Here is a 20353-nt window from a genome sequence, read left to right as displayed (position 1 = left end):
GATTTGAACCAGCCACCTTCTAATTACAAGACCTGTGCTCTAACCACTGCATCACTAACTCAGTTGTTTAGATGCCCTTCCCTTTCCATTAAGTCACTCCAAGTTTCTGTCAGCCAATCACAGCTGTTTAGCTGACACGGATGTCAGAAACTTGGCTGACAGAAACTTGGAGTGACTTAATGGAAAGGGAAGGGCATCTAAACAACTGAGTTAGTGGTGCAGTGGTTAGAGCACAGGTCTTGTAATTAGAAGGTGGCTGGTTCAAATCCCCCTATTACTATTGTTTTAATTTGGACATCCCTGACTGCACTTGCATGTTTTTTTTCTTCCAATTTTTGCTCTCTGTATGGGTCCCGCGCAGCACCAACTAAACTAAAATTGCTCCGGGGGCCTGCATACTGCTGTCATGGAGCTAGGTATGGTACTTGAGGCTGGCATAGAGACATCTCATGGGGACCAGTGCACTACAAATGCTGGCCCCTCCCACGACCAAATGCCCTGGATTTGGTCAGTTTTTGAGATGGCCGGCAGCGGGTTCGATTATCGCTGAAAAACAAAAACGCCCACATCCAATGCATTTGGCCGGCACAAACCATATTTTCGAAACTAAAGATAAACGTCCATCTTTTTCGAAAATATGGTTCGGCCCGCCCCTTCACGGACCCGTTCTCGGTGATGGATGTTTTTACACATGGGCATTTACATTCGATTATAATGTTGCCAGGTGGGTGGTTTTCCCGCCCAATTGGGCGGCTTTCCGCGACCGGCTGCGGGGAAATTTTGATGGCTGCGGGAAATTGGGCTGCTTTCTCACGGCCGCGTTGCGGGTTTGGGCGGTTTTCAAGGGCTTCTATTGGTCCAATAGAAGCCCGGCAGAGGCGGGGTTAATGACATCGGAGGCTACGTCGGAGGCGGGGTTAATGACGTGGGAGGAACGTCAGAGGCGGGGTTAGACTTTGTGTGGGTTTTGGGCTGGTTTTGGGTGGGGAAAATTTTTTCAACCTGGCAACCTTAAAGAACAGGCTTCAGGGTCGGCAGCAGACAGCCTATGTGAATTGCTGCCCTGAGGTCTCTGTGGAGAAATGCTGTTTTAAGGTGGAGGGGTTCAGAGACAGGGGGATATGCTGGGGTGGAACCTCTAGAAGCGCAAGACCCTGTGCAGCTGCCCCTCTCAACCCTGCTTAAGGCAAATTAGGTAGGAGGGTAATGTGCCTGAATAAAAGGCCACCTAAAAGGTGTGTACAGAGACTCTGTTCCTTTTATCTTGCTGCACCATATGCCTGGAATAGACTTCCTGAGCCAGTACGTCAAGCTCCATCTCTGACCGTCTTCAGATCTAAGTTAAAGCCCACCTTTTTGATGCTGCTTTTAACTCCTAACCCTTCTTCACTTGTTCAGAACCCTTATTTTATCATCCTCACTTTAATATTCCCTTATCTCTTGTTTGTCCTGTTTGTTTGTCCTAATTAGATTGTAAGCTCTGTCGCGCACAGACTGTCTCTTCATGTTCAAGTGTACAGTGCTGCGTACGTCTAGTAGCACTATAGAAATAAGTAGTAGTAGTAGTATTTTATAAACTGTATAGGAGGAGCTGCAGATTTTATACAATAGGCATCTTGTCCCCTAAAGCAGCGTTACCCAAGTCCGATCCTGGAGTACCCCTTGTAGGTCAGGTTTTCAGGATATTCACAATGAATATGAATTAACTTGATTTGCATACACTCCCTCCATTATGTGCATATTCATTTTCTCCTTTTCTCCTCTAGATCCCAGTAGGCACAGTTCCTAAAATTTTAAAATTCCCAGCATCTCTGGATGCTAAATACTTCCTACATCTTCAGTGCTGTGAATTTGCTTTGGAGATGCAAGACCTCCATTAGCCTACTAGAGTCTTCAGACACCGAGAAAGCTGTCCAGTGCAGCAGCTAATTATAACACCCTCTCTGACATTGATTTACGACTCCAGGAGTGTGGCAATGTACAGTGTCAGTTGGCAATATGGACACATGCACCCCATAGATATGTGTCCCTTTTAAGTTGTTATTTTTTTAAGAGGCATGTATGACAATGTGTTTTGTATGTTTGTTTTTTGAAGATTAATAATTGAATGTGTCAAACATATTAACTCAATAATATTTGTATGCTTATGTTGTTAATTAACATATGTGTACTTGTTTTGGGGTTAGTTTTTATTTGGATTACTTACTTTTAAACTAGATTAATAACTTATGATATTTAATATGTTTTTTTATTATTTATTTTTTATGTGTATTTTTATAGTGGAATAAGCCCCTGATGCAGCCTCTGGGAGGCGAAACATGCCCAAGTCGGGCAACTGATTTTTAATAAAGAATGTATTTCTACTTTCACTTTGGTCTGCATTGTTGTCCTGTGCAGTGTCAGTTGATGACACCATCTCTTGTGGCAGCTACACCTGCCAATATAGGACAACAGATGACACCAAACATCTTTGGGCTCCTAGGCACGTGCTTTTGTCTGTCTGTGCCTCAATCCTATTATGCCATGTGATCCAAACAGAAAAATCTTTTCCAGGATCCCCACGGACAGGGTATGATACATACCTGTAGCAGTTGTTCTCCGAGGACAGCAGGCTGATTGTTCTCACGACTGGGTTGACGTCCGCGGCAGCCCCCACCAACCGGAAAAAGCTTCGCGGGACGGTCGGCACGCAGGGCACGCCCACCGCGCATGCGCGGCCGTCTTCCCGCCCCGTGCGCGACCGCTCCCGCCAGTTGAATGACAAGCAATAAAGTATAAAACACAACTCCAAAGGGGAGGAGGGAGGGTAGGTGAGAACAATCAGCCTGCTGTCCTCGGAGAACAACTGCTACAGGTATGTATCATACCCTTTCTCCGAGGACAAGCAGGCTGCTTGTTCTCACGACTGGGGTATCCCTAGCTCTCAGGCTCACTCAAAACAAGAACCCAGGTCAATGGAACCTCGCAACGGCGAGGAAACAACAGAAATTGACCTACGAAGAACAACTAACTGAGAGTGCAGCCTGACCAGAATAAATTCGGGTCCTGGAGGGTGGAGTTGGATTACACCCCAAACAGATTCTGCAGCACCGACTGCCCGAACCGACTATCGCGTCGGGTATCCTGCTGGAGGCAGTAATGAGATGTGAATGTGTGGACAGATGACCACGTCGCAGCCTTGCAGATCTCTTCAATAGTGGCTGACTTCAAGTGGGCCACCGACGCTGCCATGGCTCTGACACTATGAGCCGTGACATGACCCTCAAGAGTCAGCCCAGCCTGGGCGTAAGTGAAGGAAATGCAATCTGCTAGCCAATTAGAGATGGTGCGTTTCCCGACAGCGACCCCTAGCCTGTTAGGGTCGAAAGAAATAAACAATTGGGCGGACTGTCTGTTGGGCTGTGTCCGCTCCAAGTAGAAGGCCAATGCTCTCTTGCAGTCCAATGTGTGCAACTGACGTTCAGCAGGGCGGGTATGCGGCCTGGGGAAGAATGTTGGCAAGACAATTGACTGGTTAAGATGGAACTCCGACACCACCTTCGGCAGGAACTTTGGGTGAGTGCGGAGCACTACTCTGTTGTGATGAAATTTAGTATATGGAGCATGAGCTACTAGGGCTTGAAGCTCACTGACTCTACGAGCTGAAGTAACTGCCACCAAGAAAATGACCTTCCAGGTCAAGTACTTCAGATGGCAGGTATTCAGTGGCTCAAAAGGAGGTTTCATCAGCTGGGTGAGGACGACGTTGAGATCCCATGACACAGTAGGAGGCTTGATAGGGGGCTTTGACAAAAGCAAGCCTCTCATGAATCGAACGACTAAAGGCTCTCCAGAGATGGCTTTACCTTCCACACGATAATGGTAAGCACTAATCGCACTAAGGTGATTCCTTACTGAGTTGGTCTTGAGGCCAGACTCTGATAAGTGCAGAAGGTATTCAAGCAGGTTCTGTGCAGGGCAAGAACGAGGTTCTAGGGCCATGCTCTCACACCACACGACAAACCTCCTCCACTTGAAAAAGTAACTCTTTTTAGTGGAAACCTTCCTAGAGGCAAGCAAGACCCGGGAGACACCCTCAGACAGACCCAACGCAGTGAAGTCTACGCCCTCAACATCCAGGCCGTGAGAGCCAGAGACTGAAGGTTGGGGTGCAGCAACGCTCCGTCGTTCTGCGAAATGAGAGTCGGAAAACACTCCAATCTCCACGGTTCTTCGGAGGACAACTCCAGAAGAAGAGGGAACCAGATCTGACGGGGCCAAAAGGGCGCTATCAGAATCATGGTGCCGCGGTCCTGCTTGAGCTTCAGTAAGGTCTTCCCCACCAAAGGTATGGGAGGATAAGCATACAGGAGGCCGGTCCCCCAATGGAGGAGAAAGGCATCCGACGCTAGCCTGCCGTGTGCCTGAAGTCTGGAACAGAACAGAGGCAGCTTGTGGTTGGTCTGAGAGGCGAAAAGGTCCACCGAGGGGGTGCCCCACGCTCGGAAGATCTTGCGTACCACTCTGGCATGGAGCGACCACTCGTGCGGTTGCATGACTCTGCTCAGTCTGTCGGCCAGACTGTTGTTTACGCCTGCCAGGTATGTGGCTTGGAGGAGCATGCCGAACCGACACGCCCAACGCCACATCCCGACGGCCTCCTGGCACAGGGGGCGAGATCCGGTGCCCCCCTGCTTGTTGACGTAATACATTGCAACCTGATTGTCTGTCCGAATTTGGATAATTTGACAGGACAGCCGATCTCTGAAAGCCTTCAGTGCGTTCCAGATCGCTCGGAGCTCCAGGAGGTTGATCTGCAGATCCTTTTCCTGGAGGGACCACAGACCCTGAGTGTGGAGCCCATCGACATGGGCTCCCCACCCCAGGCGAGATGCATCCGTCGTCAGCACTTTCGTGGGCTGCGGAATTTGGAATGGACGTCCCAGGGTCAAATTGGTCCGGATGGTCCACCAGAGCAGTGAAGTGCGACAACTGGTGGAGAGGCGGATGACATCTTCTAGATTCCCGGTGGCTTGGAACCACTGGGAAGCTAGGGTCCATTGAGCAGATCTCATGTGAAAACGAGCCATGGGAGTCACATGAACTGTGGAGGCCATATGACCCAGAAGTCTCAACATCTGCCGAGCTGTGATCTGCTGAGACGCTCTGGTCTGCGAAGCCAGGGCCAAGAGATTGGTGGCCCTCGCTTCGGGAAGGTAGGCCTGAGCTGTCTGGGAATTCAGCAGCGCTCCTATGAATTCCAGAGATTGAGTTGGCTGGAGATGGGACTTTGGGTAATTTATCACAAACCCCAGCAGCTCCAGAAGTTGAATAGTGCACTGCATGGACCGGAGGGCTCCTGCCTCCGAGGTGTTCTTGACCAGCCAATCGTCGAGATATGGGAACACGTGCACTCCCAGCTTGCGTAGGTAGGCCGCTACCACCACGAGGCACTTTGTAAACACTCGTGGGGCAGAGGCGAGCCCAAAGGGCAGCACACAATACTGAAAGTGCCGTGCGCCCAGGCGGAATCTGAGATACTGTCTGTGAGCTGGCAGTATCGGGATGTGAGTGTATGCGTCCTTTAAATCCAGGGAACATAGCCAATCGTTTTTCTGAATCATTGGCAGAAGGGTGCCCAAGGAAAGCATCCTGAACTTTTCTTTGACCAGGAATTTGTTCAGGCCTCTCAGGTCTAGGATGGGACGCATCCCCCCTGTTTTCTTTTCCACAAGGAAGTACCTGGAATAGAATCCCTGCCCTTCCTGCCCGGGTGGTACGGGCTCGACCGCATTGGCGCTGAGAAGGGCGGAGAGTTCCTCTGCAAGTACCTGCTTGTGATGGGAGCTGAAAGACTGAGCTCCTGGAGGACAATTTGGAGGCAGGGAGGCCAAATTCAGGGCGTATCCGCACCGCACTATTTGGAGAACCCACTGGTCGGAGGTTATGAGAGGCCACCTTTGGTGAAAAAATTTTAACCTCCCTCCGACCGGCAGATCGTCCGGTACGGACACTTGTAGGGCGGCTATGTTCCCGTGGATCCAGTCAAAAGCCCGTCCCCGGCTTTTGCTGTGGAGGCGCAGGGGGCTGCTTAGGCGCACGCTGTTGACGAGAACGAGCGCGCTGGGGCTGTCCCTGTGCCTGACGAGGCCTTCGGGCCGGCTGGTTGTACCTACGCTTTGCAAAAGAATAGGGTGCAGCCTGCCGTGCCCGGGAAAAACGCCCACCCGTGGGGGCGGGTGCTGAAGGCGCCCGGTGGGAGAGCTTGTCGAGAGCGGTTTCCCGCTGATGCAGTTGGTCCACCATCTGCTCGACCTTCTCACCGAAAATGTTATCCCCCCGGCAAGGGACGTCAGCCAGTCTCTGCTGGGTGCGGTTGTCCAGGTCAGAGGCACGCAGCCATGAGAGCCTGCGCATCACTATACCTTGGGCCGCAGCACGAGATGCCACGTCACAGGTGTCAAAAATCCCCCTGGACAGGAACTTTCTGCACGCCTTCAGCTGCCTGACCACCTCCTGATAAGGCCTGGACTGCTCCGGCGGGAGCTTATCGACCAGGTCCGCCAGCTGTTGCACATTGGTCCGCATGTGGATGCTCATATAGAGCAGGTAAGATTGGATGCGGGTCACGAGCATGGAGGACTGGTAGGCCTTCCTCCCAAATGAGTCCAGAGTGCGAGACTCCCGCCCCGGGGGCGCCGAGGCGGTATCCCTCGAACTCCGTGCCCTCTTGAGAGCAGAATCCACGACCGCTGAGTCATGGGGCAACTGGGGCCGCATGAGCTCTGGGTCAGAGTGGATCCTGTACTGGGACTCTGCTTTCTTGGGAATGGTGGGATTAGTTAATGGTCGCACCCAGTTCCGGAGCAGCGTCTCCTTCAGGACATTGTGCAGCGGTACCGTGGAGGACTCTCTAGGTGGTGATGGATAGTCGAGGACCTCGAGCATCTCGGCCCTCGGCTCTTCCACAGAGACCACGGGAAAGGGAATGCTTATAGACATATCCCGCACAAAGGAGGCAAAGGAGAGACTCTCAGGAGGCGAGAGCTTCCTCTCCGGTGACGGCGTGGGGTCCGAGGGAAGGCCCGTAGACTCCTCTGAGGAGAAATATCTCGGGTCCTCCTCTTCCCCCCACGAGTCCTCATCCTCGGTATCGGACATTAGCTCATGTAGCTGAGTCCGGTACCGGGCCCGGCTCGACGTCGAGGCACCGAGGCCTCGGTGTCGTCGAGCGGTGGACTCCCGCGCCGGCGGGGACGGAGCTCCCTCCATCGACGTCGACGGGGACTCCACCTGCGTGGCTGTCGAGACCGGCACCGCAAGCGGCGGCGGTGTCGACTGCCCCGGCGCCGGGCTAGAGCTCGCCGGCGCCACAGTCATCGGCGCCGAGGGCGCAAGCACCCCCGGCGCCGGCACAGCCTGGCGCATCAGCCCTTCCAGGAGCCCCGGAAGGATGGCTCTGAGGCACTCGTCCAGGCCCGCTGCCGAGAAAGGCGGTGGGGCCGGTAAGGGTGTCGGTGCCAGAAGCTGCTGGGGGCCAGGAGACGGCACCGAGGTGCCGGAACCCCGACGCGTCGGTACCTCCACCACCGACGGAGATCTCTCCTCTCTGTGATGACGCTTGGGCGTCGACTCCTCTTCAGGCACCGAGGGCTCCCGGTGACGGCGCTTCTTGTCCTTCTTCCGGTGCACGTCACCGGTGCCGGAGGGCATGGAGGAGGAGGAGGTCGATCCCCCTCGGTCTCGAGGTACCGGGTCCGACAGGGTTCGGTCCCGTGGCTCACGAGTTGAGGGAGTGACCGGGGCCGACTGCCCACGCGGTCTCTCTACCCCACTCTCGCCGGCGGACCGGCGGGCCGACGGGACCTGTTCTCCTGGGGTCGCTGCCATCGGTGCCGATGTCTCGGGCATCGATACCGGTACCGAAGAACCGGCCTTCGATACCGATGCCGTCGAGGTCGACGTCGAGGGGCCGGCGCAAGTTCCAAAAAGACGGTCCCGCAGAACTTGCCTCGCAACCTGAGTCCGTTTCCGGAGACCGAGACACAAAGCACACGACTTGAGATTGTGCTCCGGCCCGAGGCACTGGAGGCACCAAGCGTGGGTGTCGGTCTGCGAGATCGGCCGGCCGCAGCGACCACACTTTTTAAATCCACTCGGGACCTTCGAGGACATCGACGGAAAAATCGCGTCGGCGAAGTCAAAGTCGGCAATGGTGGCTAAAATCACACCACGAAAATTGAAACCGACCGAGCGGCCACTAGGCCGCAACGAGGCGTCCCCGCTAGAAAGCGAGGGAAAAGGGAGGAGCGCGTGCTCCACACGCGCAAAATTCTTTTTTTTTTTTTTTTTTTTTTTTTTGGATAACAAAACGAAACGAAAGAAGAAGAGGCCGAAAAGGCCAAGAGCGACGACCCGCGTAAACGCGGTCGAAAATTCCGGCGGCTGAAACGAGAGAGTTGCAAAAACACGACTCTCTCAGTCGCGGAAAAAAAGTAACTGGCGGGAGCGGTCGCGCACGGGCGGGAAGACGGCCGCGCATGCGCGGTGGGCGTGCCCTGCGTGCCGACCGTCCCGCGAAGCTTTTTCCGGTTGGTGGGGGCTGCCGCGGACGTCAACCCAGTCGTGAGAACAAGCAGCCTGCTTGTCCTCGGAGAACCTCCGATATGTCATCAATAGGGTACTGTTTTTTTTTTTGGGGGGGGGGGGGGAGGAGAATACACAGACAGGTGATCCCATTAGTATACTTTAGAGGGAATGCAGGGCAGCAAAAGGTAAGAAAGTCATATTGGCAACAGGGAAAGAGGCATCAATTAACTCCCACAACATATTGGAGGAAGGGGGGGGGGGGGGGAAGAGAACCATCTGCTAACTTCCGCAAACTACTGAAGACCCATCTCTTTAACAAGGCATACCACAAAGATCAACAAATGTGAACTCCTATACATATATCCATAATTGTCTTACGATATTTGCTTGTTAAACCACCATCATGCTTTATCATTATCATGTTACCCAAGGTCATTATGTAATACTAAATGTCTATTTTCTTATATATTTCCACTATTCATGATGTATTGTAAGCCACATTGAGCCTGCAAAGAGGTGGGAAAATGTGGGATACAAATGCAATAAAATAAATAAATAAATAAATAAATATACCTAGAAGTCACTCTCTCTTCAGAACGTAGAGTACGAAAATACACTTGGGGTTGCTCAGTGGCAAATGTTGTGCCTTAGCAGGCAGACACTTTGGGATCTATTTTCTGCTCAAATCTACTTCCCTAGATCAGGACAAGAAGTCCCAGTCATGGCATAACATTAGGCAGGAGGAAGCCCTTGTAGTTCCAAATGAATATTCACGGAGGCTAATTGAGCAAGATGAAAACAGTAGCCCATCAACAAAATCCATTCCTTTTGTCATCTATTGTCCTTATGCTTTTCACTCTGACTTTCCTGTCTGCCATTTCTCCACTTCTTCTTAACTCTCCCATGTTGGCACCTTCCATCTCTAGCCTCATCCTTCCAATTCCTTTCCTTTTCATCCTCCTCCATTCCCACTGAAACACTGGCCCAGAACAATAGATCTGGGAAGTTCAGGGCATGCCTGGCTAGTACCTGAATAGGGAGGACAAAATGCTATGAAATGCACAAGGCAATGGAAAACCTTGGCATTATTTTGCCAAGAAAAAGTTACTGTTACTATGGTGGGGCCATAGTTCCCTAAATTTGACAGCCAGAAATGGGTAGAAAGGATAGATTAACACAAACTCCCTTTCTAGTACTGTTCTCTCACACCAGCATTGCTCCCACCTCTGCACCTCTCTCTCACTTAGCTTTCCTCCCAACTCTTCCTCTACCCCTACATATTTATTTTTTTGGATTTATTTACCACCTTTTTGAACATAGTAACATAGTAGATGACGGCAGAAAAAGACCTGCATGGTCCATATGTGTATACCTTACCTTGAATTTGTACCTGTCTTTTTCAGGACACAGACCGTATAAGTCTGCCCAGCAATATTTCCCGCCTCCCAACCACCAGCCCCGCCTCCCATCACCGGCTCTGGTACAGACTGTATAAGTCTGCCCTCCCCTATCCTAGCCTCCCGACCACCAACCCCTCTTCCCCCCACCTGCTCCGCCACCCAATTTCAGCTAAGCTTCTGAGGATCCATTCACTCAAGGTGATGTACAGTAACAACAGACAATGACAGCGGTAAAAATATTCAAACAATAATATGGCATAGTATAGTACGCACAATGTCAACACAATACGTAATAGAACACTTTAATTGACAGTATATACCATCTCTGTTCTTCCCCTCTTCCTCTGATGCTGTGTACACTCATCTTCCCTGTTTTCCCCCATCCAGTGATTGCTCTCAAGCCCAAAAGATATTGAGGCACTGTACATTCTTTGTCTCCTTCCTCACCCCTCCAGAGGTCACTCAGTCTTCACTATCTTCCTGCCTCCATCTCTATCTCCCTCTGCTTTTCCACTAGAGCAGGGGTTCTCCACCCAGTCCTTGGGACACACCTAGTCAAACAAGGTTTTCAGGATACCCACAATGAAGGTGCACAAGATAAATTTACATTCAGTACTTCCACTGAATGCGACTTTATCTCATGCATCTTCATTGTGGGTATCTTGAAAACCAGGCTACTTCTGCACACACACATCAAGTCATCAGAACAGAAATCTAAGCAACCATAGACTCTGGCATGTCAGCAACCCTGCTGTTATCTCAGAAGCTGGAACATTTTAAGTTTCAGAAGGCACAGTGCTAGGAGAGAAGGCAGTGGCCTAGCCAGACTGCCAATTTTGGGTGGGCACAAAATAGGTGATGTGGTCTATGAACAAAAGTACTTAAGAAGTACGAATGCACTTAAATGCATCAAAAGAAGCAATATTGTTTCAAAATGCTCTCTCACACACTATCAGGACAGACGTCATCCTAAATCTGAACCCACGAGTCTCTCATTTGGTGATTGCTAATTCTTAACCTTCAACAAAAGACATTTGGAAAAGCAGAAATAATTTTACAGCATCACTATCCCTCATAAAATTTCTGCAGTGGAAAGGACACCAGCGCTGAAGGAGTGACCAAACGGCCAACAGCGTGTTTGAAAATTGACTTGGCTTACCAGATGGTGATGAAAAAGCCAGAAACAGAATCTCTCACAGCATGCTGCAGGTTTTTTCCCTCCCTTTCCCCAGCCACCACTGGCATGCTGGCTGCAGGTCTTCTTTCCCCTCCCTCCCATTCCGGCAGCGCCGCAGTCTAACTGTACAGCTGAGCAAAGCTGCAGGGCACTGGGTCCATCCGTCCTGCCGCTACGCTGCTGTTTTGTAGAATGCAGTGGTATATTATAAAAATGCACTTTATATTATTTATTACTACTATTTACTACTGGTTGATATACAGCAGAAGTTAACCAAGTCCACTTCATGCTTTCTAATATAATTTTTTAACAGCATTTTTTCAGTTATTACCCAAATGTGAACATAATTATAATGTTAATTAAGAAATTTTGGATGTTACTGTTTTGACTTATGAAAACCACTTGCCCCTGAAATATGCTCAAAACAGAATAATCCATTTGTACAAAAGAGATGAGGTGAAGATGTGATTCCATGTGCCCCAATGAAAGGAGAGTTTAATTTTACTTCCAATCTTTATAACACGCAGGCTTCCCAAGGCAGATTACAACAGTTACGATGAACCCATTAGTAAACACTGAAATTTGGCCATGTATTACTGTTTGAAGCTGTTTTAGTGATATTCAGTTCTTATTTCATGATATTTATATATAGGAAGTTTTCAAATAAATTAAAAAGCTGTTGAATAAGTAAATATATATATATATATATTTTGTCCTCCATCTTTTAAGGCACTGCCTATCCAACTGAAACAGTTTTTGACTTTTTACAGATGGACCACACAGATAGCTCGGGGTGGGGTGGGGGACCTCTCACTCTTTTTTAGCTGACAGGGAATTTTCAGCGCTTACTCAAAAACAAATTTGCATATAAGCAGGTCGCTCCTTAGACGGAACACTGATTATGATAGCAACAAACCATTAGCTGTTTTACTAATACAGTGAAGTTATGTTTTATGGTCCAAACCACTAACGGTGGCCAGGAAAATATAACACCTAATAAAAAGTTTACCTTAAGGCAAACCTTCGTACATAGACTTGCTGAGTTCAGTGTAAAGGCCTTCTGTTCCTGCCGTGCATTTCATTAACAGTTTCAAATTAATCTTACATTACTAGCTCTCAGAGTACTATGCTTACTATAAATATTTAAAGCATTACTGTTGACAAATAATGCTGACAAATTGAGTTGACATTTGTGACTATGCTGACCATACATAATGTAGAATGGCTCTGTTTATCTTTTAGAGGCGGGGCCAGCACAGAGGAAGCAGTCGCAGGCAGCATACAGACAGCCCTGGCAGCGCGCGGATCCGCTGTAGATAAGCAGCAGAAGAACAGAGCCGGAGGGCAACAGCGTAGCGGCAGGACGGACGGGCCCGGTGCCCTGCAGCTTTGCTGTAGTGTTAGACTGCGCTGCGGTGCTGCCCGAAGGGGAGGGAGGGGAAAGAAGGCCTGCAGCGATTCTTTTGGCATCTCTGTGCACCGTTGCTGGGTGGGCCCGAGCCCAAAGTGGGTAGGCCCAGGCCCACCCGTGGCTACGCCCCTGAGAGAAGGTAGGGAAGAACAAAGGTTTCTAGAGGTATCTATGTGCCAGGGGCCTGAGGACAGTATGAGAGGAAGGAAGGGTGTAGGAAGCTAGAAATATGTATCAAGGAACGAGGGCCTTTGGTATTATGCAGAGAAGTCAGTCCAGACAGGGCTTTCCCCCTTTTCAACCCCACTTCTGTCTTTTCCCACATCAGTCATGGTGTTGCAATCTCTGTAAGAATAGCTGCTGGCTCTGCATTGCAACAGGAAGTTGATGTCAGAGAAGGTGGACTGGCAGTCATACGCACAGAGACCGGCACATGAAATGACTGTTTTACCAACGTTGCTGCTGGTCTGGAGCAGCATTGGCACAGGGGAGAGGGCGAGATGGTGGTGGGAGGGAGATGGGGAAGTCCTGGTGAGTTCGCTGTGCGGCAGTTTAAAATAAAAAGTACATGGCCGTGCAGCTTAGAGGGAGCAGTGAATGTGTCCTGTGAGTTTTCAAACTGATATTTTTGTGGGAATAAAGCAGTGAAGCAAATCTACAGACAACAGATCTAACTGGAAACTCCCCTTCTGTCACTGCAAACAAAAATTAACTACTCCAAGTGAGAATACCTAGACCAATCCTCAATTGGTTCAATGAATTCCTCTCAAACCGAAGCTACTCAGTGAAATAAAACAAAAACCTTTCCAAATACTGGATTCCGAAATGTGGAGTTCCTCAAGGGACCCTGATCTCCCCCATCTTGTGTAACTTCATGTCCTCCGTTAGCTCTATACACCTGGTTTCAGGAGAGCTATTGCTATCATATGCCGGCAGACGACATCATGCTCCTTCTACCTCTGGCGTCCTCTCACCAAGATCCGACCTGATCGGCAACAGTCGGAGTGCATACCATTCAGATCTGGGCCCTGGCAAACTCAAATTGAACACCCAAAAGACGAAGATTATCTGGTTCCGGAATCATGGAGCTGAGGTCCCGACTTCAATAACACTACCAAGCAACATCACCTCTCCAGTTGAATCAGAAGCCAGGGTCTTTGGAGTCATCCTTGACTCCTCCCTACCATTCACACCCCATATCAACCAACTGTGGAAAAAAACAATGTTTAAAATGAGACAACTTTGTCTAATCAGGTCACTGATCAAAAAGCCTTTGCAATACTGGTACAAATTCTTATCCTACCACACCTTGACTACTGCAATGCCCTATTTCTTGGCATTAAGAGCAAACATTAAAAAAAAAAATTACAGATCATACAGAACACAGCGGCAAGATTAATTTTCAAACTGAACAGATACACTAGCCACCTTACCTTACAAAACTATACTGGCTACCAATAGCTGAAAGAACTAAGTTTAAAGTTGCCTGACTAATGTTTCAGATTCTTCAAGGTTTAACCTCCGCACTCCTGATCAAAATCTCATCTATTTGCATTGTTCATGCCAACAGACTAAGGTGGTCATGATCAAAAGCCCCGCACTGTTCCAAACAGCGCTCTAAAAATAGCGCTGGAACAGCGCGGGGCTATACCGCACTGATGATCAGAGATAATGCATGCAAATTTAAGCAGCGCAATTATCTCTGATCATGGGGTAGAAGTGCGGGCGAATTGTGCCGAGCATGCGCTCAGCACAATCCTCCCGCACTTGTTTGACAGGTCGGGGCTGCCAAAAGCCCAAACCTGTCAAACCCTCATGATCAACAGGGCTAGAGGTCCATGGGACCACCAGGCCCTGTCTACCCCTGCCCCGAGCAACGGGGGCTGGAGGTCTGGCGGACCTCCGCTCCCCCCATCCCTCACCCCAGGTTCAGGGAGGCCTGGAGATCCAGTGGGTCTCCAGCCCCCCAAACCCCCAGAAAATGTCAAGTGGCCGCCGGCCAAACCCTCTCCCACCCAGCGAGCGACCGGGGGGCCACCAGCCCACCCCAACTCCCCCCCCCCCAGCGTTGTCCGACCGATCCCTGGTGGTCCAGCGTGAGAATAAGTAGAAGTAGCAGTAGTAGCAGTAAGGACAATCCCCCTCCCGGCCCCCTTCAGTTGGAGGAGGGACACAGCCAGCCTGCTTCCCTCCTCTTTCTTCTGTTGACGCCACCACAAAATGGTGGCGCCCAGCCCCGCCCATTGCATCCTGGGATGCGCTGGGCGTGGCTACAGACCATGTAAGGGAATCACTGCCTTACATGGTCTGTAGCCCCGCCCAGCGCATCCCAGGATGCAATGGGTGGGGCTGGGCGCCGCCATTTTGCGGCGGCGTCAACAGAAGGAAGAGGAGGGAGGCAGGCTGCGTCCCTCCTCCAACTAAAGGTAAGGGGGTCGGGAGGGGGGTTGTCCTTACTACTACTACTACCACGACTACTACTTATCCTCACGCTGGACCACAAGGGATTGGTCGGACAACGCTGGGGGGGAGGAGTTGGGGTGGGCTGGAGGTCCACCGGACCTCCAGCCCCCCCCCCCCTGTCGCTCGCTGGGTGGGAGGGTGGGACAGGGTTTGGCCGGCGGCCACTTGACATTTTCTGGGGGTTTGGGGGGCTGGAGACCCACCGGCTCTCCAGGCCTCCCTGAACCTGGGGGGGGGGGGATCGGGGGGACCTGAGGTCCGCTGGACTTCCAGCCCCCATTGCCGTTTGCCTTGGGGGGGGGGGAACAGGGGCCTGCCAGCATGCAACTGCATGCTGGACAGGGCTCACCATTCCTCCCCAATGATCGGCAAACCCTAACGCCAGCTCGGAGCTGGCATACGGTTTGCCGCGGCCAGCGACCCAAATTTTGGCGTGCTGGCTGCTGATCATTGGGGAGGAATACCTAATGCCCTGTTTAGCATGCTACTTGCGCAAAGAGCCCTCGAGAGTGTTGTTTCACGCGCTCGAGGGCTCTAATCATGAAGCGGTAGCAAACGCCGGCGCTAACAGCCACTAGCACCGGCGTTTACTTTTGATCATCTGGGTATAAAAGAACAATTGATCCTAGCCCCACTATTTCACAAGGGAGTCCGATCCCAGAAGATCTTTAACTCGCTCTTCTCAGTGGCAGGGATCCCATTATGGAACTCGCGCCCTCTATCAATATCAATTCACGATTAAATCAACAATCATTCAGCCATAGGCATTTTTTTAAATACCATTCATTTTCTAAATTTGAGATCCTCTGTGTTTATCCCATGTCATTTTGAACTCGTTACTGTTTTCATCTCCACCACCTCAGTCAAGAGGACATTCCAGGCTTCAACCACCCTCTCTGTGAAAAATAATTTCCTAACAGTCTTCAGTCTACTGCCCTGCAACCTCAATTTATGTCCTCTAGTGTTACTGTTTCCCCTTCTCTGGAAAAGATTTGCTTCCATATTAATACCTTTCAAGTAATTAAACATCTGTATCATATCTCCCCTGTCCCTTATTTCCTCTAATGCATAAATAAAATAAAAATAAAGAGAAGATGATGGAGGAAAACAGAAACCAGAGACTGAGACCAACACAATTAAAAAGAGTACATGGCCAGACAACAAAGGTAGAAAGTTTTTATTTTTTTAGGACAAAGTAGTATGTTAGCCTAAAGGTTAATAAATACAAATAAAAATGAAAATAAGGCGATACATGGACTAATTTTAATACATTATTTGACTAACATTCAGAGACCAAAGCCTCTTTCCTCAGGCCAGGACATTTTGGCCTCTGAAAGCTAACTGAAAATGTATTTAGTCCAATAAAATGTATCATCACAGTTTTCATTTATATTTGTTAGAATTTGTAATATAGTGATTAAAATGTTAGTTTTGACATTTGGCTGTCTTTAAACTTTGCACATTACAGGGGGATGTGTCACATTCTCTTTCTCTGGTGTGCGCAATATGCAGTGTCTGGCTTCTTGGGGGTTCAGTTTAATTTTTGTCTACATATTTCTATTTATTGTTTGTGGTTACTTATCTATATTGGGTGAGGGTCAATCTGTGTTCTGCATGTATGAGAGACACAAGGTTTTTATGTTAGCAATGACTGTCTGCTTAGGATAAATCTGTACTAATCTGGCTTGATTGGTTTTTTCAATAGATATATTGATGTTCTAGTATCCACTGCAATGTTTATGGTGCTGCCTTTTCCTAGGTAGGCCCTTGTTATGTGATTCATGGAAATTACTGCTATTATGGTATGGTAGGGTATAATTGTTCTGTAGGTCCCGAGTGACGTTTGTAGTATTACTTCACATATGCCTGGTACTGGATTTGGATTTAGATCACACTTCTCAGTAGCAGCTCTAGGCAATTTACATTAAGATACAGTAGAAATTTTACTGTCCCTTTCAGGGCTTACAATCTGAATTTGTACCCGAGACAGTGAAAGGTTAAATGACTTGTCCAAGATCTCAAACAGCAGCAGTGAACCCTGGCTTTCCTGGTCTTAGCCTGCTGCTTTAACCATTAGGTACAGCTAATACATATTCCAGACATGTTTGGTAATCCAACAGTAAACTAGCTGAGCTGAAGCCTGGTGGCCAGTTGGCAACCTACCAAAAACCTTGATAAGCAAATCATTTTATGGTTGCCAATAATCTCAGAATTTCAATTACAGTGTTGCTGAACACCACTGTTCACATGGCCAACATGATGATACTGAACTGGGCAGCTAGGGTTGACTGGCAGCCAAGTGTTAAACAATAACAGAAGTACTGGGAGAGGCAGCTTGTAGACAGTGAAGGGGTCTTTCCCTGCTGTGTTCAAAAGTGCACCTACTGCCCCTCTTTTTTTTTTTAAGGAGTGGTGAGCAATGTTCCCTCTAAGCTACACTAAACATCCAGTAGCTGAATAAACATAGGGGGGAAATGGGACTTGATATACCGCCTTTCTGAGGTTTTTGCAACTACATTCAAAGCGGTTTACATATATTCAGGTACTTATTTTGTACCAGGGGCAATGGGGGGTTAAGTGACTTGCCCAGAGTCACAAGGAGCTGCAGTGGGAATTGAACTCAGTTCCCCAGGATCAAAGTCCATTGCACTAACCACTAGGCTACTCCTCCACTCCACATAATTAAAACAGGTGAACAAGTAGAGAAAGCATGCAAAGCACAGTTCATGGAATTCTTTCCAGCTTCCCTGCGGGTATTTATGTATGTGTGCAAGGGTGTACATCTTTGTTTCTACCTGTAAGAAGCGCTCACAGGGTAACAAACAACCAAACAAACCTTTTTCTCACATCAGCTGCGTTCTTAGTGGTACATTCCCCACATTCCCACACAGGGTGTACAGTGATTCCTGGCCCACAACTATAAAGATTGACAGCTATAGCTAGGAAAGTTGGGAGAAGCAGAAAGGATGGGCTTCTGCCTCTTTCAGGGAGAGTTTCAGGGATGTTTGAGTGGTAAGAGTTGATTTGTACATGAGGGTGAGAAGGATGCCTACCAATGACAGTAATACAGAGGTGCAACACTGAATAGGAGGATGGAAGAAGAACAGCAGAGGAGAGGGCGCAAACAGAGTAGGCTGTGTTTGAGATGCAGCGTGTGTAACTAAAGCATTCTTGCTGTGACTTATGTGATGACAAGCTCACATAGTTCAAGTCTTTGCTTTCAGAACAAGACACTTTTTCGTCCAACTACAGTGGCCTCTCACTATTTCAAGGGCAATGCAGGTATTTCACATTGCAACATAGTCAGACTTTTACAGTTTTGACCTCAGAATAAATGCCGTGCTGCAGGAAACTAGGGACTTTCATTTCATCTAGTCAGTCAGTCACATAAGAAAGGTGAACAAAGATTATACCAATGCCTACCATGTAAAAGTTATTCTCATTTATTCAAAATAAGTGCACACACCATATCAGAACCAAAAGCTTCATTAATAAAAGTGTCCTACACTTAAATACCATTTGGCATTACATTTCTAGAATAGACTGGATGCAAACACGTATGTGGGTTACTTAAGTGGCCAGTTCTAAACGTTTAAAAAAAAATCTCATATTAGCAGATTAAAAGACTGTTTTTCAAGAGAGTAAAACGAGTTATAAAATTATTTAAAAATGGCACTGCCTTGCAACAAATCATATTACAGATGTAAGGGTACATAAATAAAAAAAATGGAACGGCTAAACTTGAAAGTAATGAACCAAAAGAAAAATATGCATTAATAAACATAAATCAAAAATGCACAATCGCAACTCCTTAAAACATAACCATCCTTTTAACAAAAGATCAGCGACATACTACTCAGATTCGAATAACCCACTTGGTCTTTTTAAATTAATGCCTACAATTTACATGTTAAAGCAGAATACAACACAACAAATGACTTAGAAAAATAAACCTAAATTATTTTGCCACGGAGTAGGCAGCATCCAACTGGGCTATTCAAAAGCCTCCCCTTTTACCATACAAAAATTAAAGGGGGGAAAAAAAACTCAAGCATTCCCATGAAGAAAAAAATACCACGCATAATCTGCTTTTAACAATAAAGAAATCGCAGCGGTATATGCATAAGCGCTACTGCGAGTACCACGAATAATCATTTTTCTTTTCTAGAAAGTCAGTGTATTTGACACACCTATGGATAACATTTTTAGTGAGACTTCGGACCTCTCCTAGGGCTCTCTGTAGTCAGCTACGTAGAGAAGGTTTTCAAGGGGAAAATGCTTTATATACGATTACTTAAACTAGAATAGTGGGTGCCTTAGATAAACGTAAAGAAAAATAACTCTATACTTCTACATTTCTTAGTTTGCCCATAAGCCAAGGGTCCAACTCTCTGTCTCCGATTCTTTATGCAGTGGCAAGTTTCTGTGATGCTCCGGATAGTTTTCGCATCTCTGGTTTAAGAGCTAACGTCTACCTATACAGCGTTGGAAACAGGCGTTACCTGCAAGAAAGAGACACTGCAGCACCCACCACCAGCCCCCGAAGGGACTTCCGATCAGAAAAAGCAACAGCAGCTGCACCGTCCTCTTTAAAGCCATCCACACTAAAACTTCATTCTCGCGCCGCCTGGGTTTTTCTGCAGAGTAGAAACATATGAAAGACCTGCCCACTTTCTATTCACAATATCAGACCAATCGGCGCCGCAGAAAGAAGGGGTTCATCCGCTTCTCTCCACCCACAGAAAGTTGTGCAACCAATTAAGTTAGGCAGGGTTAGGAAAGGAGGGGTGTACCTTTGGCTCAAGGAGAACCTCCTTGCATTCGTCCGGCCCGCCCACTTCTCTTAACCCTCCAATTCTCTCCCGAGCAACGCATGTCTGCAGTCTCCCATTGGACAGAAAAAAAGGTAAGAGGCGGGGTGTGTTCGCAAGTAGGAGGAGCCGTTTACGTTTTGTAACTTGGCAGTAAGCTGAGAGGGAGGGTTGAGGTTTCTGGGGTGATCCCGAACGGCGCAGTAGTGGTATCAAGGAGGTTAGATTGAGAAGAGGAGATGGCATGCATGAACCAGAGCCAAGGAGGTTTGATAAAATAGGAGAGGAAGTGAACACATTGAAACCAATTAAGTTAATTTCTGTTTCCACTCCCTGCGCAGCCGTCATCTTCATGCACTCAAAACAAAGCAAAGAAACGTACTTCGACGTTGTTGTTCTTTATTACTGGTAGCATTTTTTATTAATCTCACTTATATTTTCAAAACATGCCAGCTTGTGCAGGCAGCATATGGATGTACACAGAGGATGTATAATATCGGAATAACTTTTCATAGAGTAGTAA

At 48.3% G+C, this 20353-nt stretch overlaps 1 protein-coding gene across 2 annotated transcripts in view; it reads right to left on the bottom strand.

Moving 5' to 3' along the window:
* LOC115462562 (5-hydroxytryptamine receptor 7-like) overlaps positions 1-19608 on the bottom strand; it is a 78588-nt gene extending 58980 nt beyond the window's left edge. For both annotated transcript variants that reach the window (XM_030192556.1, XM_030192557.1), the window contains exon 1: positions 19522-19608. The gene's annotated coding sequence lies outside the window, so the exon portion shown is untranslated. The remainder of the gene's footprint in view (positions 1-19521) is intronic.
* Between the last annotated feature and the right edge of the window lie 745 nt (positions 19609-20353).

This window comes from Microcaecilia unicolor, chromosome 2 (genome assembly GCF_901765095.1).
Source record: "Microcaecilia unicolor chromosome 2, aMicUni1.1, whole genome shotgun sequence".
Classification (NCBI taxonomy): Eukaryota; Metazoa; Chordata; class Amphibia; order Gymnophiona; family Siphonopidae; genus Microcaecilia; species Microcaecilia unicolor.
This window is presented reverse-complemented; position numbering and strand designations above follow the sequence as displayed.